The 18,396-nt window shown below is 45.1% G+C and overlaps 1 long non-coding RNA gene across 1 annotated transcript in view; it reads left to right on the forward strand.

Annotated features, from left to right (window-relative positions):
• Positions 1-18,119, forward strand: part of LOC310668725 — a 35,247-nt gene extending 17,128 nt beyond the window's left edge. The window contains exons 3-4 of the long non-coding RNA XR_014506816.1: positions 16,627-16,674; positions 18,074-18,119. This is a non-coding gene — a long non-coding RNA (uncharacterized lncRNA). The remainder of the gene's footprint in view (positions 1-16,626; positions 16,675-18,073) is intronic.
• Positions 18,120-18,396: the final 277 nt, after the last annotated feature.

An 18,396-nucleotide genomic window follows, 5' to 3' on the forward strand; every position in this document is an offset into this window, starting at 1 on the left:
CATAAGTTCCTCTGTGGGACATACGACACCAAAAGTCAATCTGATTTATTGGTCAGCAGGATTTTTTTTTTGGGGGGGGGGGTGTATAATCTATAGCCGTTGCCTATGACATCATAGACCAAGAGTGTGAAACTTTCAGCCCTTCAGTTGTACTAGCTGAACTACAACTCCCACCATCCCTGTTCATTGGACATGCTTGCTGGAAATGATGGGGTTCAGCAACTTTCGGAGGGCCAATGGCTTCACACTCTTGGGCTATGATGTTAGGGTTGGTGCAGCAGATGGGCCAATTTTAATAACATGCTGCATTGCAGAGTCTACCTCCAGCACTTTCTGCATCTCCAGAAAACACTTTTGCCATCAGCCAAGGGCAAGTTGTGTTATCAGGGAACAAACTTGATATGCAGTGTGTGTGTTTAATTCTTACAGATGCCCAGTTTTGAATGGATGTATGCAGTGAGGTGGTGCTTACCCCTTTCTCTGAAGATGATTTATCTGCTGAAAAAATAAAATAAAAATCCAAACTATATTTTCCTTCTCTCTCCAAGAAAACAAAATGTATGTGGGCAGAATAAATAGTTGGGGTAGAATTCCAGCTAGATTTCCCCCTAATAATCTTCATTTGCATAGACAAGGGGAGCATCATTATCTTTGGCTCAGCTTCAGTTACTTACTGGGAAAATTAAGTTGTGCCGTTAAATGTGATTTATTTATCACATTTAAGGAGCTCAAGATAGAGGACATGGCTCCCCGTTGCCAAATGTAATCCACATAACAACCCTATGAGGTTAAGTTGAGAGTCAGTGGCTGGCCCAAAGTCACCCAGTGAACTTCATGGCTAAGTAAGTATTTGAATACCGCTGAATTTAGAGTGGGACAGGTGGTTCCCCCGCACATGGCACTGAGCCAAGGAGGTGCAAAACCAAAAAGATCTATTTGTGGGCACTAAATTTTGGGCTTGTTCAGGGTGCCATAACCTAGACAGCATCTTAAAAAGCAGAGACATCATCTTCCCAACAAAGGTCCGTATAGTTAAAGCTATGGTTTTCCCAGTAGTGATGTACGGAAGTGAGAGCTGGACCATAAAGAAGGCTGATCGCAGAAGAATTGATGCTTTTGAGTTATGGTGCTGGAGGAGACTCTTGAGAGCCCCATGGACTGCAAGAAGATCAAACCTATCCATTCTTAAGGAAATCAGCCCTGCTCACTGGAAGGACAGATCCTGAAGCTGAGACTCCAATACTTTGGCCACCTCATGAGATGAGAAGACCCCCTGGAAAAGACCCTGATGTTGGGAAAGATTGAGGGCACAAGAAGAAGGGGACAACAGAGGACGAGATGGTTGCAGCATGAGTCTGACCAAACTGCAGGAGGCAGTGGAAGACAAGAGTGCCTGGCGTGCTCTGGTCCATGGGGTCATGAAGAGTTGGACACGACTAAACAACTAAACAACAACAATAACAACAACCAATGTTTGCCCCTGATTTGAACCCTAGTTCCCCAGGTCCTAGTCCAACACTCTAACCTAGGGTTGCCATACAGCTGGGAAATCATGGACATGTCCTATTTTGCCATCTGGTTGCCCCCCCCCCCGCCAAATTTTAAGCATATGCCTGGGTTTTGGGGGGCAGGTTAAAAAAATTGTGTGCGCGCGTAGGCAGCTCGGGTTTGGGCACGGGCTCAAGTGACCCAGGCTCTGTCTTGGGTTCTGGAGTGGGTGGTTCAGCCTGTTTTTGGCTCTGGTGCGGGCGGTTCGGGGGAGGGGGAGGGGTAGGCAGCTGGGGGAGTGAGCAGGCAACCACCCCAAACCTTTTTTTACCCCTGGAAATATGGCAATCCTACTCTAACCACTAAAGCAGTGGCTTTCAACCAGTGTGCCGTGGCACCCTGGGGTGCCTTAAATGATGGTCAGGGGTGCCACGGGTAACACTGGTCTCTGTCCTTTCCTTCCTTCCCTCCTTTGATGCCCTCTCCTGTCTCTGCCTCTCAAAGGCATACACAGCCGTTTGTTGCAGCAGCCCCGGCTATAAGCTCCCCAGGCAAATGGTGCCTCTGGGGCTGGTCAGGGGGTGCTGGTTGCCAGGAGCTGAAGCGGCCTCAGAGTAAGCAAGCAAGCAGGCAATGGAGCCCAGCCAGCCAGTCCACCAACCCTTGCTGTTGGGAATGGACAGACAAGTCTCATGCCCCTGTGGGGTGGTGTGAGGAGGCACCTCTCTTTGGGGCAGGGGGAGCAGCTTAGAGACCAGGGGCGGCAGCAGCGGCTGCCCAGAGGACTCCCAAGGAGAGGGGAGAGGGGAGGAGGCTGAGGGAAGACTCCAGAAGGGAAGGTGTTTGAAAAAGGGTGAGGGGTTGCCAGCTCTGCAGGCAAGGGGTGACATAACTGGGCTCCTGAACCCCACAGGGGTGCCGCAGAAAGAATGTAGCTGTGGAATCAAAATGATTGAAAACCTCTGCACTAAAGCATATTAGTTTTGGCCTTGGAGCTCTAACTCAGCCCCCCCCCCACACAGAGTCACCCCCCCCCCCATAAGGAAAGTAGCTGGAAAATTCATTGGATAGTGTGGGACAACTACAGTGGTACCTCAGGTTAACAACTTAATTCGTTCTGGAGGTCCGTTCTTAATCTGAAACTGTTCTTAACCTGAGGTACCACTTTAGCTAACGGGGCCTCCCACTGTCGCCGCGTGATTTTTGTTCTTATCTTGAAGCAGAGTTCTTAACCCGAGGTACTATTTCTGGGTTAGCAGAGTCTGTAACCTGAAGCATCTGTAACCTGAGGTACCACTGTATTGCTTGATGATACATCATCTAACCTCCCTGCCAACAATTCAGAATGAATGTTCAATAAACAATGGACCTCCCCACAAATCTTGTGCAGCCAAATTAGGATGGTGCTCAATGAACAGGCCTTCTGGAAACAACAACAAAAAGTTGGGGGAAGGGGTGATTAAAACGTGTGACCAACTCTTGGGCCTTCTGTTGAGGTTTGCGTTGTCTCTCAATCTCACGTAAATGTTGCCAGGGTTAGAAGTGGTCGGTGCTCAGAACTGACCTACATAATAAATAGTGCGGGATATCTCTGAGCTAATAAAAGTCAATATGCTTGTAGTCCTGTGCTCTTTCTCCAAAGTGTGGCTTATCCATATTTGCTGTAAACCAGAGGTTAGAGGGTGGTTAAGGGCATGGCAGTGAGTGTGAGCCTATGTATGACTGCTCTAATCTGAAGTGCACAAATGCATTAGCTCATATTAAAGGCACATTCACAGAGGTCACTGTGATTCGGACATCACAAAGACTTTTTCAGGCCCTGCACCACCTTCCCCTGATTCATTCAGCAGAGTAGGTAGCTGTGGCTGCCGCTTCTTCTTTGTTAATCTTCCTGACATAATTGTGCTTGGTTTCTTATAGCAATGATAAAAAGCATATGGTAAAGGAAATCAATTATATGGACCCCCTATAATAATGAAAAGACAGCTGGCTGCCAGATCTATAGGTTTCTCCAGAGCATCCGACATTTTTTAAAAAAGAAACAAAATCCCCCTTGACCCTGTCAAGAAGGCCAGTGTTTCTCCTGGCAGCCTACTAGCTTTAAAAAAAAACCCCTTGATTTTTGTTTTACTACGGTGTAATGCAATTTTACTCATTATCACTACAGATGTCGAACCAAATCTAGCAAGATCATAGCAGTAGCTGGAGCATATGGTTCAGCTATATGAATAATAATCATAAATCCTTCTTGACACTGGCTCATTATTATATCCTCTTCATGTCCCCTTGGAATCTCTTGTTTGGGATAGTGTTTAAGTCATTAAAAGTTTTTTTTGGTTTTCCCCCCATGATGTTTTAAATGGATAGTGAGCTGTATGGGAATAACCACGTGTAAGGAGGAATATTTTCTTTCTGATGGTCACTGTGAATAGTGCATTTTTATTTATCTATATAAAACAAACTATATCTATAAACCACACTTTCATAAATATATATTATGCATTGCTGTGCAAGATAAAAACATAATCCTGTATTAACATTTATATTAACATATAACACTGGTCCTGAAATACCTTCATTGGCTCCCAGTATGCTTCCGGGCACAATTCAAAGTGTTGGTGTTGACCTTTAAAGCCCTAAACAGCCTTGGCCCAGTATACCTGAAGGAGCGTTTCCATCCCCATCGTTTAGCCCGGATGCTGAGGTCCAGCTCCGAGGGCCTTCTGGCGGTTCCCTCCCTGTGAGAAGTGAGGTTACAGGGAACCAGGCAGAGGGCCTTCTCAGTAGTGGCACCTGCCCTGTGAAAAGCCCTCTCATCAGATGTCAAGGAAATAAACAACTATCTGACTTTTAGAAGACATCTGAAGGCAGCCCTATTTAGGGAAGTTTTTAATGCTTGATGTTTTTTATCGTATTTTTAATATTCTGTTGGGAGCTGCCCAGAGTGGCTGGGGAAACTCAGCCAGATGGGACGGGGTATAACTATTATTATTATTATTATTATTATTATTATTATTATTATTATTATTTTGAAAACAACAATTCCCTTACCCTATGCCTGCCTCTCCCTCTTCCTGTTCCCTCAAAGTCATCCAAATACCCCATGACCAGCTCTGACCTTGATAAAATTGTAGGTGAGTTAGGGGGTAACCTTAGGATAAAGGGCAGTTAATAAATTTAATAACAACAGTACTACTAATAATATAAAGGTAAAGGTACCCCTGCCTGTACAGGCCAGTCTTGACAGACTCTAGGGTTGTGCACCCATCTCACTCAAGAGGCCGGGGGCCAGCGCTGTCCGGAGACACTTCCGGGTCACGTGGCCAGCGTGACATCGCTGCTCTGGCAAGCCAGAGCCGCACACGGAAACGCCGTTTACCTTCCCGCTAGTAAGCGGTCCCTATTTATCTACTTGCACCCGGGAGTGCTTTCGAACTGCTAGGTTGGCAGGCGCTGGGACCGAACAACGGGAGCGCACCCCGCCACGGGGATTCGAACTGCCGACCTTTCGATCGGCAAGCCCTAGGCACTGAGGCTTTTACCCACAGCGCCACCCACGTCCCACTTACTAATAATATAGTATGAAGCAATTCACATAGTTTGGATGAGTCTTCACAAAACTATGTCCTGGTAGAGAAGCCAGTAATGTGAATCTACCTACAGGGTAAATTAAATCAAACCATCCAACTGTAAGAAATATATTAATGTTTTATTCCAAACTTACTTTTATCCTAGAATAAATCAGCTTGCATCAAGTAGCCAGAACAAGGTTTGCCTTAAGGCCAATTCACAGAAACTTTAGAAAAATTAGTTACCGGTACTTTCCCCAGGCACTGCATCCAATCCTCCTTTCTTTACTTTTTGAGTTGAAGAGTTCTTGTGGGCATGTGTGGTGTTCCATCGCCAGCATAAACTGCAATCTAGCACACTATGATTCAACCTGTGATTCATCTCATATGGGTTGCACTGTATTGTGGTTTTTTGATCACCAGATTACTGCTTTCCCACAAGATTTGCATAGGAAGCTTTGTGGTCATTCAAAACCACTATAATACAAGTTCCGGGGCAAAAAATGTGCACCACAGATGATGAAAGCTACACCACACAAGTCGAAAAAGGATGCCAGCAAGGTTAATGAATAGAATAGAAGGCAGTTTTCAAAGGTAATTCAGCTTCTTTTTTAAAAGTAGAAGATTATCCCAAATGAGGGATATAAAAAGGGATCCAGACTCTGAGGGAGGAAATGTAACTTGACAATAAGCCAATCATAAATACAAAAGACAAAACAAATGATATGTTGCCCACTAAAATTAAGAATAACAGATGCCTAATGGATCAAAGTCAAGGGAGAAATTCAATATTGCTTACTAGACAAAATGATCCCCCCTTGCACTGGTCCATGGGCCACCCAGAGCCAATTTCGGGGTGTAGCAAGGAAAGGAGGGGAGGGGAAAAGCTTCACTGCACAAGCAGAAGCCCTTGTGCTGTCAAGAAACGTTCTTGTCAGAGCTGGCTCCTGGTCCCAGCTCACAGAGGACCAACGCTAGCCGGTAGTAATGTATCAAAGTCTTTATTGAAGTATAGTTTCCATTTCCAAGCCTCAGCGCCCCAGCTCTACGTCTAGGGTCTAGACCGGCGAAGCTCCATCTGAATCTCCGCCTCCTGTACACCAGTTTAAGACTCTAGCCTTACTCCACCTCTTCCGTCTCTCCTTTCTCCTCTGGGTCCTGCTACCCCCCGGGGTCCCTTCCTTCCTGGATTCCTCCGACGCAGACGTGGACCCCCCTGACTCCTCCCTCTCTCTTCGGCGGGCCTTAGGACCTGGCTCCCTATCCGGGCTGCCAACTGCTGCACCCTCCTGTACATTTGAACTTGGCGCGCGCGCGCAGCCTTCCACCTTCCTCTCGGCCGTTTCCTCGCTCTCCGATGGAGGCGTGGCCACTCCTGCCTCATGTCCTCCCGCTGGCAGCGCGCTGCCTAATCCCGATGCCTGGGACTCCTCCCCTCTACTGCACTCTGGTGTGGACGCTGGTCCGGATTTCCAACTGCTGCTCTCTGAGTCCCCCCTGGCCCCTTCTTCCTGGGGTGTCCCCCTCGGCACCCCCCTTGCCCTGACCATGGGGGCCTCTTTCTGTGAATCTTCCGATTCACTGGAAAGACTCAGAGACCTCGGACTGCTGTCATCGCTGACATTTCCTTCGGACTCCTCCCCCTCGCTCTCTATTTCCTCCCTCTCTTGTGCCTCTGCTCCTGAACCCCTGACAGTTCTCTTGTTTTTAGAGATTCTTGTTTTTATCTGTAAACTGCCTTGATTTCCAGGAGGAAAAAGTGGGGTATAAATTAATCTATAATTATAACAATTTATACATAACACTTTATGCACTGCACAGGGTAGAAATAGTACATAAGGATTTGAATATTCTACTTTTTTTTTTTTTTTTTTGCAGAAACATTCACAGCGGGTGGCGCTGTGGGTTAAACCACAGAGCCTAGGATTTGCCGATCAGAAGGTCGGCGGTTCGAATCCCCGCGACGGGGTGAGCTCCCGTTGCTCGGCCCCTGCTCCTGCCCACCTAGCAGTTCGAAAGCACGTCAAAGTGCAAGTAGATAAATAGGTACTGCTCTGGCGGGAAGGTAAACAGCGTTTCTGTATGCTGCTCTGGTTCCTGCTGGCCACATGACCCAGAAGCTGTCTGCGGACAAACGCCGGCTCCCTCGGCCTATAGAGCGAGATGAGCGCGCAACCCCAGAATTGGTCACGACTGGACCTAATGGTCCGGGGTCCCTCTACCTTTACCTTTTTACAGCATTTATAGAAAAAAATAAAAATTGATATTTTTGTATTTTAACAACCAAGGCAAACTGCTCTGAAAACATTGAAAATAGGCATTCAAGTGCTTATTATGCAATCATAGTTCTCTACTGAAGTCACTGTCCATTGAAATATTTATGGTTCATCAAGCATAGACTTGACTTTGTACTGATGGCATGACAGAAGTCCCACTTTGTTGCTATCCATTATATGAGGGACTTTGACCTACATCCAGAAGTCATTTTCGCTAAGTATGAAATATAACACAATCATATATTTCATAGTCTTCCTTTGATGTCAAAGCATACAGGCTGACAAATGTACAACTGTACATGAGAAGGAATGTTGCTTAGAATTTTTTAAAATGCAATAATTTGCTTTAACTGGCTTTTTTACTCTTTCATCTTACTTGACTAAGAACGTGAATGTCTCAATTCAAATTTGGCAGCCCCATCCTGAAAACATCCACTGACAAGTATAGCACATCAATTGCAAAGTTAAGCCACCTCCTCTCTTCTCTGCTGCATTCCAGTGGTGTTCATCCCCAGTAAACTGTCCTGACTCCTGACCATTGGCTTTTTCAATAGCTTCCTACAGAACAGCACTGAGGACAGGGTGAAAATGCAGCCATGTAAAGGCCAAACCTGTAAGTTGGTAACACGGGGCTCCCTACTCTGAAATGGGCATGGGGAGGACACCTGTATTTTGGTGTGCATCTTCCCATTTTCAGGTAAAAGGGTAAAGGTAAAGGACCCCTGGACAGTTAAGTCCAGTCAAAGGCGACTATGGGATTGCAGCACTCATCTCGCTTTATTGGCCGAGGGAGCCATTTGTCCGCAGACTGTTTTTCCGGGTCATGTGGCCAGCATGACTAAGCTGCTTCTGGCGAACCAGAGCAGCGCACGGAAATGCCGTTTACCTTCCCGCCAGAGCGGTACCTATTTATCTACTTGCACTGGTGTGTTTTTGAACTGCTAGGTTGGCAAGAGCTGGGACAGAGCAACGGGAGCTCACCCCGTTGCTGGGATTCAAACCACCAACCTTCTGATTGGCAAGCCCAAGAGGCTCAGTGGTTTAGACCACAGCACCACCCGCGTCCCCTTCCCATTTCACTCACTCACTCAACCATATACGGATCAGAACTTTGATCAGCAGATTAAGCCACATAAATGACAGATTGAACCATGCATTGGATCTCTGCTGTATTTATGAGGCGGTTCAAGGTCCGTATAGTTCTTTTAAAGAAACATTAAATACATTTTAAGCTCCTCGCTGCATAGTAAAATATCTCAGGAAGTGACTGTATGTCATCATGTGCAGTACCTTCCTGGGAAATTATTATTACTATAATTATATCATTATAATAATTACCCACCATTCACCCTAAGGTCACAGAACAAGTTACAACAATGAAAACACAATATTAAAAACTGTTTAAAACAACTAAATGATCACAGGAATAAGATGGGTCCCAAAATTTGGCAAAATATGGGGCAGAACTATATGAGGAGGAAAGATGGCTTGATCCCATGTGCCTATAACTAAAAAGGAGGAATAGCGCCCGAAGTAAACCCGAAGATCAGACCATCTAAGCTAGTCTACCACTACAAATCTGTGGGAGAAGCGCTTGCGGTCCTTCCCTTGTAGCCCTTGGAATACCTGCCCGCGCCTCCGCCTCCTCCTCTTCCTCATCTCTCTGAACTGCTTTCTCTATGGTTGCCCTCGCTCTCCTCTCAAGGCTCCTCAGCAATTCATAGGCCATGCCAGACTGCCCATCTCATCCGGGTCCTTCAGCAGCATAGCAGCAGTACTAACGGGAGCGGGAGCGGCGGCAACGGGCAGAGGGGAGGCCCCAGGCAGAGACACTCAGTTTGGCGGCTGCGAGGAGGATGGCAGCGGAAGGGCCCAAGGCTCCCACCAGTCCCGGCGGGGAGGGGCTCCCAGGGGCCGAGGCTGGTGAGAGGAGGCCAGAGGGGGGCAGGCCGGGCAGCCAAGCAATACAGTTGGAGCCTCCCTCCTCCCTGGCCAGCAAGGAGGGAAGGAGAGAAGCTGCTTCCTTTGAAACCTGGGAAATTTAAGGGACATCCATCAATAAGGGACAGCAGTGGGACATGGCGCTGGGATAAGGGACTGTCCCTCCAAATAAGGGACGCTTGACAGCTATGGTCAAACTTTACATTTATAAGTAGGTTTCTTCTAATCTCTACCTTAACAGATTGTCCCAAAGTGAGCCATGGGTAACTGGTGGTGAGAGGGCCACCATGTCCTTTCTGAAATATTGAATAAACATGCACCACACAGTTTCAAAATCGACTTGTTTTCCTGAGTGCTCTAAGATACTCATTACTTTCTCCAGTCGCTATTCTGTTCCACCACGCCTCTAACGTTAAGTTAGTAGCTGTTTTCCAATATTGTGTTATTATATTTCTAGCTGCAGGCATGAATTTATACAATAAATTCTTATTGTTATCTATAGACAGATTGAATAAAGCTATCCTTGGAGCAGGTTGCATCAGAAGATCGTAAGACACAGGCAGGCTGAGATGGCAAGAAGCACCTCTTAAGGGTTTGGTTCCCAAGTCATGTAGGGCACCAGAGGAAAGCATCAGTGCTGGGATTGAGGAGGCAGGCACCATCATTCTTTCAAAATAAGTGTAATATAGGCCACCCTCGCTGTGCCAGTCGGGGTTCTGCACTGGCTTCTGCAGTAACTGAACCGCCCGGGTCATTGTTAAGGGCAGCCTCACATCTGTGCATATTTGCTTCATACCAGCAAATTGCAAGGTTGCAACTTACCTTGGCGCATGTCTCTGTGCAAACACAACCAGCCGTTTCTTGTAAGAAGTAGAATAGGAGACACAGGAAATGGAATTACCTCCAAGCCAAAGTGATTCTATCAGCATGATTTCAACTCAAAGCAGCCAAAGCAAGCAAGCCCAAAAGGAAAATAGAAAAGCATATACAGTACGGGGTGGGGGGTGGGGAGAGACTACCACTTTGCAGCCCTCCCAATCCTGCAGTCACTTCAGCAAACAGTGTCTGCGATTAAAATCTTAAAATTTATCTATTGTAACTGGCAGGTTTCCTTCAGGGGAAAAAAAGGAAGACTCATCCCACATATATCCAGAGAGTTACACTGCTATGGAACTGGTGCTTGGCTTCTGATATTAATGTCCATTTTATCTGGAACAAATAGCGAAATGGATCTCAACGTGCTGTGCTTTATGAACATGCTGAATTGTAGCTCGTGGAAGTTTTGGTGAAATCTGGTGACATTAGCACTTATTTTATTTCACTGAGATTATGCGTTACTTATTTACCAAACTACAGCACATCAGTGTTAGGGAGATAATTCGGTACAACATCAGTATCTCAATTTATAGATTCTATCAGCACGTTCAGTTTCGTTGAGAAGGAGGGGCTCTACTTCTTAAGAACCAAAGCAAGGTATGAAGAAATACAAGTGATAATAATAAAAAAAAGAGGACTAAGGTCTTCACTGATAAATTCTTTTTTTTCATTGCTTTTCATCCCTTTTTGCTTCTATCACCCCCAGCCCTAGAACAGGCACAAAATATTACAACCCTTTCTTAGACTTAACCCTTCATCAGAACCAAGGATTTGGGGGAGCTCTCTTAGTCTGGGCTCAGATGCACTGCATAAAAGACCAACCCAGGTTAGGTTTGTACTACCAGGGGAGAGAGGACGCGGGTGGCGCTGTGGGTTAAAGCCTCAGCGCCTAGGGCTTGCCGATCGTAAGGTCGGCGGTTCGAATCCCCGCGGCGGGGTGCGCTCCCGCTGTTCGGTCCCAGCGCCTGCCAACCTAGCAGTTCGAAAGCACTCTCGGGTGCAAGTAGATAAATAGGGACCGCTTACTAGCGGGAAGGTAAACGGCGTTTCCGTGTGCAGCTCTGACTCGCCAAAGCAGCGATGTCACGCTGGCCACGTGACCCGGAAGTGTCTTCGGACAGCGCTGGCCCTTGGCCTCTTTGAGTGAGATGGGCGCACAGCCCTAGAGTCTGTCAAGACTGGCCCGTACGGGCAGGGGTACCTTTACCTTTACCTTACCAGGGGAGAGAAATGATATTTCTACAGGCAAAACATGTTGTTTAGGCTGAAAATCTTGTCATAATTTCTCTCCTTGCAGCACATTATATATGCCATTTTCTCAGCTTGGGAGCTTTGAATTTTAGCCAGTACTTGAAGGCTGAACTGAAAGTTGGCAAACACTCCTAATAAAACTTTTTTTAAAAAAGATTTCATTCATATTCCAAGTAACTATACAAGTCCCAAGAAAAGCCACAGAGCGCCTGACAAATCATCCCAAACTCATACCACGGTGGAAAAAAGAAACCATAGTGGTGTGCAAACTATGTGGATAGTTAACCTTAAGCCTGAATGGTCTCGCTTTTGCGGTTTGATATCCTTAACGTTATTCAAAAGCAAGATTTCTCTTGCCATGTTAAGAAAAAAACTTTCACAAGCTGCAACACGTCTGGCTGGCTACAGTAGGAAGAGCTTTCCAGTACACACATCCCCCACTCTTGCACACAGAGTACGGACTTAAATTTAGCAAAGCTGCTACACAAACATTTTGATTTACTTTCCCATGTGTTTTGGTGTGCGCTTTCTGCGTGCTTGGTGACTCGAGGAAAAGAACAGAAACATGGCAGGCACCATCCAGGAACATAAGATGATTCCTTGCGGTCTGAAGCAAAATTGGACCTGATTCCTAAAAGGTGGCAAGTGTGGGAAATACCAGGGCCCCCAGACCAGCAAAAGGAACACCACCCTAACAGAGCAACCAATCTACAGAATATCCCGGTAGATTACAAGAAGCCTCAGAGAATTATCACTTTGCATGTCCTGCCTCTGCACTGAGGAAAGAATGGCCAAAGGTCTCCCAAACCCTGGATCCAGCCTGGAGTAAAAGAAGCAAAAATTGAAGTCACGTATCTGTAGAATGTAGAGCAGCAGACTTGGAACAATTGAAAGGATAGAGACGAATCACCTTCCCTGGCCTCTGAAGTTTGATATGCTGGATAAATATAGACCAATGGGGGGGGGGGGTAAAAATGCTTACGATCAAATTTGATGGGGCAGGGGGGCAGATAAACAGGATGCCCTCAACTAGCCAATGCAGAAAGAGCTTTTGAGCTCTCTGCCTTGCTAACTAGGCTCGGAGAGACTCTTGCATGGGTTCTGGAGCCTTTGTGACATCTCAGACAGCCCCGTGAGATTTCATGAAGGCCCCTAGAGCCCGTGAGATACCTTCTCAGAGCCTGGTAGGCAAATCTGAGAGCTTTAAAGCTCTTTCCACATCAGGAAAACCCAGTGCAGAAAGAGCTTTTAAGCTCTCTGCTATGCGTGTGTTCAATTTGTGTGATTGTGGACTGGCTGGCTGCCAAGTATGTAAAGCTGCGATTGTGCATGTTAAGTGTGTGCAAGTTGAGAGTCGTCTGTACTTCCTTTTGTCTATCACGAATCTTCCAAGAAATAACTTCATTGGACTTCCCTGACTTCTAGTATTTTGAGATAGTGTCAAAAATATCTCTCCATCCGCTTTCTCAGCACTATGTATAATTGTATACCCCTCTCCATACCTTTGCCATTTCATTTTTAAGTTTAAATAAGGCTGTGGTCCACTGCCCGGCTACTGTGAATGGGATATGCCTCTCTTCTGTCCAAACTTACGCTCAAGAAATAAACAACTGCATTTATTATGAAGAAAACTGATCATGCAGAAAATGGCCTAAATATATGTACCTAACCACATTGCAATTCAAGATTCAAATTCACCATGCTGGCCGTCTAAGTACAGCAAATCTTAGCAACCAGATAATCCAGGAAATGTTTGGGGTTCCCATCCCTAAAAAAATGGATATGCAAAACAATGGCATTGTCATTTCCCATTCAGCACATCAGTAGCATCAAAATGCTTATTTATTATATTTGTACCCTGTTCTTCATGGAGCCCAGCTCAGAATAGATGGCTCCCAGGTGATCTCCTATGCTGGCATTGCTGAGGAACAGACCTCCTTTAGCAATGGCATTTGAAAATGATGGTGTGTCTGAAAACCATCCATGGGCATAGGTGTCTAAGGGTCAAAAATAGCTGAAATAAAATATTTGTCCTGTATGGAGTGTGGATGTCTTCTGGTGTGGCTGCAGTTCCACCATCAGGAAAGGCTCCAACACAATTAGTACTATGCCATGCTTACTTTATTTACCAACGGAAAATGATCCCATGGAATAATTTCTGCCTTTGGCTTCTTTTAGGAAATGGGTGCAGTTGTAAGCAAACTACCTTTTAAAGAATTTAAATGTGACTGGGCAAAACCTCCAATTAATGTTGTAATAATGAGCATATAGGTTGAGGAAAACATATCCTTTAAAGCAATCATGAAAATGAGTAGAAAACTGAGATTCCTTAATATTCTTAAGGTTTGCCATTTGTTTTCATAACCATTCATAGAAAGTGACCACGAAAAAAGCCTTTTTTTAAAAAAAGGAGGCAACCTGATGCTACTATTTAAAATATAATCATAGATTAATACCAGAAAACTATAATCCACACTATTTAATCGTATGCTAAGAAATCTTTGAAAACTATATTAAGCCACTCCAACTTTATATTTATAGAAAGGGGTTAGATGTTGCCACAGAAAGCAAGGTTTCCAATAAGGCCAAATCTGAAGAGGTAGTAGTAAATAATGAGCAAAAATCATGTAGTGAGTCCATTCAACAAACCCTTGCTTCCAACTGGATACGAAGGAAGTACAGTGAATTGCAGTCCTTTACCTAAAATAAACATACAAAGCCAATGGCGCCCATAACATTTCTTTTTATGCTGTCTGGAGTACAATCTTTTATTTTTATTTTTAAAAAGATTGTCCTTCACTAGGGCCTGAGTGCTCACTGGAAGGACAGATCGTGAAGCTGAGGCTCCAATACTTTGGCCACCTCATGAGAAGAGAAGACTCACTGGAAAAGACCCTGATGTTGGGAAAGATGGAGGGCACAAGGAGAAGGGGATGACAGAGGACGAGATGGTTGGACAGTGTTCTCGAAGCTACAAACATGAATCTGACCAAACTGCGGGAGGCAGTGGAAGACAGGAGTGCCTGGCGTGCTCTGGTCCATGGGGTCACGAAGAGTCGGACACGACTGAACGACTAAACAACAAGGGCCTTCTATCCCCTTCCACCCCAGTCTTGAATCTCATCCATCACCCTGCAGGCAAAGTGGGTTTGGGGGGTGGGTGGGTGGGAGCACGGTCATTTTACTGACACCCGATTGCTAATTCAGAGTGTTGGTGAACAGGAGTTGAACAGACTTTTATCTTCTCAGCCAGTATTGATCACACTGTGGGCTATTTTATGGATGGACTCGGGAGTTGAAAACAACAATACAAACGGAAAATAAATACGCAAATAAAAGTGGTTTAATGTGACTGACTCTTCTGGGTTAGGGATTTCTGGGCTAGGGAGGGGAGTGTCAGCATTCCAAGTTTTTAATTTTTCTCTGCTGGTTTGTCCATGGGCGTATCATTTTGTTTATTGTTACTATGCTACCACTGTTTTGGGAGAGGGCTATTTTCTATATGTATGCTGTACGGAATGATAAATATTTAAGTTGTTTTTATTAAAGGATTTTCATAGTTAACGTCTTATTTATTATTTATCTTATTTATTATTATTTATCAAGAGCATTTGTACCCCACTCTTCAGCCAAAAAGGCTCCCAGAGTGGCTTATATACAATCAGTCTGCAGACTTGCTATCTAAAATAAAATAAAATGGGTACCAATCTACAGTGGTACCTCTGGTTACGTACTTAGTGTATTTTTCGCTCTATAAGACGCACCAGACCACAAGACGCACCTAGTTTTTGGAGGAGGAAAACAAGAAAAAAAATATTCTGAATCTCAGAAGCCAGAACAGCAAGAGGGATCGCTGCGCAGTGAAAGCAGTGATCCCTCTTGCTGTTCTGGCTTCTGGGATAGCTGCGCAGCCTGCATTCGCTCCATAAGACGCACACACATTTCCCCTTACTTTTTAGGAGGGAAAAAGTGAGTCTTATGGAGCAAAAAATACGGTAATTTGTTCCGGAGGTCCGTTATTAACCTGAAACTGTTCTTAACCTGAAGCACCACTTTAGCTACTGGAGCATCCCGCTGCCGCTGCGCCACTGCAGCACAATTTCTGTTCTCATCCTGAAGCAAAGTTCTTAACCTGAGGTACTATTTCTGGGTTAGCGGAGTCTGTAACCTGAAGCGTATGTAACCCGAGGTACCACTGTACATATTTATGGGTGTGTGGGTATGTGTGTTCCCCTTTGTTACATTTAAACTCTTTGTTTTAGAGTATCCACACAGAAGCCAAAGGATTGCTCCCAAGTAAGCACATGAAGGCAGTTCCCCCAAAGTTTGATCCTCTTGAAGCATACAGAGTAATCAACACACTCCAGTCCTCTGCATTCATTAATCCACCCACCCACCCACCTTCTACGGCAAATGCATCCCTCAAACCCCATCTGCCGAACTCCATATGCAAGCTCCCCATCTGATTATGCCAAAATACATTCCTTTGGGGTGATGTGAATGGAACAGTCCTTGTGCATGGGAGAACTCCCCCCCCATGGGTGGGTGGGTGGGTGTATGTGCCCATAGCGCCCCATAATCCTAAATCTTTGGATCATTGAATCTGCTGGCAATACCTGATGCAAATATTTTAAATTTAGCACTTCATTTAGGCCATCATGGCCTTCCATTCAGCTGCTGTACTTTTATTTGGACAAATGAGCCATAAGAAGTTACTAAGTGTTTTAAAAAATCATGTAGATAGTTTGTGATTAGATATTGCCTTTGGAAAAAAAGCTGCAACTGATGGTTTGTCCCTAGTGCCTGCCATTTGCAAAAATGAAAATGAAATGGAAGTGATACACATAAGGGACCCTCCAGCTCATAAATCAAAAGAGGAGGCTAATCTGTGCATGTGCAGCAGCTTACGGCTGAGTCCTCCCTTTCCATGGAAAGCCAGTGTTCTGAAGATATCCAGATGTGCATCTGAGTTCACACGGATTTCTACATAGGGATGAAGTCCCTTCACTTTGTTATGAAATATTTGTTTTGGGGGAACAAAACTGGATGTGGTGCTTGTTCGTTTTAGCAAGCTGAATTACCCTGTTAGCAATAACAGTAAAACTAAATTGCGTTTTTGAGGAGCATAGATTATTTCAAGTCAAACCTGTTACCGGCACTGCTGCAGTCTTCTATTATTTTCTAATGACAGCAGAGATGAACTGATGAGAGTTTGCTTTTTGTAGATGCTGATAATGTTTGGCTGCCAGGTACATAGAATTATGACCATACAAGTGAGTATTCAGGAATGGAAACAAAGGAAGGTTTTGAATACATCCTTGGTCTCTATCAATGTCCAATATGCATATCTATTTAGCTTCCAGCAGCCTTTGCAACACATCTAAGATCCAGGGAGGAAAACAATTTCTTGTCACAGTTATAAATTAGATAATTTAGGTGCAAAATAAGTAATTTTGAAGTGCTGTAGTAAGTACAACAGTAAGTGGTTTAAAAGTTAAGCCAGACATTGAGAAGGGACGCGGGTGGCGCTGTGGGTTAAACCACAGAGCCTAGGACTTGCTTATCAGAAGGTCGGAGGTTCAAATCCCCACGATGGGGTGAGCTCCCGTTGCTCGGCCCCTGCTCCTGCCAACCTAGCAGTTCGAAAGCACATCAAAGTGCAAGTAGATAAATAAGTACCGCTCTGGCGGGAAGGTAAATGGTGTTTCCGTGCGCTGCTCTGGTTCACCAGAAGCGGCTTCGTCATTGCTGGCCACATGACCCGGAAGCTGTCTGCGGACAAACACCAGCTCCCTCGGCGTATAGAGCGAGATGAGCGCCACAACCCCAGAGTCGCTCATGACTGGACCTAATGGTCAGGGGTGTTGTTGTTGTTGTTTAGTCGTTTAGTCGTGTCCGACTCTTCGTGACCCCATGGACCAGAGCACGCCAGGCACTTCTGTCTTCCACTGCCTCCCGTAGTTTGGTCAGACTCATGTTTGTAGCTTCAAAGACACTATCCAACCATCTCGTCCTCTGTCGTCCCCTTCTCCTTGTGCCCTCCATCTTTCCCAACATCAGGGTCTTTTCCAGGGAGTCTTCTCTTCTCATGAGGTGGCCAAAGTATTGGAGCCTCAGCTTCACAATCTGTCCTTCCAGTGAGCACTCAGGGCTGATTTCCTTCAGAATGGATAGGTTTGATCTTCTTGCAGTCCATGGGACTCTCAAGAGTCTCTGGTCAGGGGTACCTTTCCCTTTCCCTTTAGACATTGAGAAATATAGATATTCTCCCTGTATATCATTTTGGAAAGACTGAAAATAAAAACTGCTGGCCAGAACCTTTTGCCTTTGATCTAAATTTCAAGGTGATATTTTTCTCCTGGGACCTAACTGTCAATAGAATCAAGAAAGCACCCACTGCCATCCTCCTTTGTTTTAAAAGAAGTAGCATTTGAGACTCAAACCAGCTCCTTTGAAATTAATGGCAAATATCCAGAACTGCCCGCTGCCCACAGCACTTTCACTTTCTCTTGACTGAACTGATTTTGCCAGCTTTAGTGAGGACTCTTTATAATACATTCAGTATGTGAACTTCCCTTTGGATAGGACACAGTAGTTTTATGTTCAAATTTTTATCTGCGCCTAATTTCCTAGGTTGTACATCATACCATCTTGGTTTTGTGTTTTTGCCAGTGGGGAAAGTTTGCCTTGATCAATGGTATCAGTCTTCTTCACGAACTGCAAGACATGAGTTAGATCACCGTAAATCCTCCTCTTTACTGGTGAGGACAACCCTAATCTCCTCGGCCAATGATTGTTATTTTAAAATCCTCAAGCTTTGCAAATGTCATGGTTTTGTCATTTGACACATTGGTTTAGCTCCCCTCTATGAGAGACATGGTGAAGTTGGTTTTCTATACAGCGGTACCTCGGGTTACATACGCCTCGGGTTACAGACTCCTCTAACCGAGAAATAGTGCTTCAGGTTAAGAACGTTGCTTCAGGATAAGAACAGA

This window comes from Podarcis tiliguerta (assembly GCF_965153285.1).
Source record: "Podarcis tiliguerta genome assembly, chromosome: 2".
Taxonomy (NCBI): Eukaryota; Metazoa; Chordata; class Lepidosauria; order Squamata; family Lacertidae; genus Podarcis; species Podarcis tiliguerta.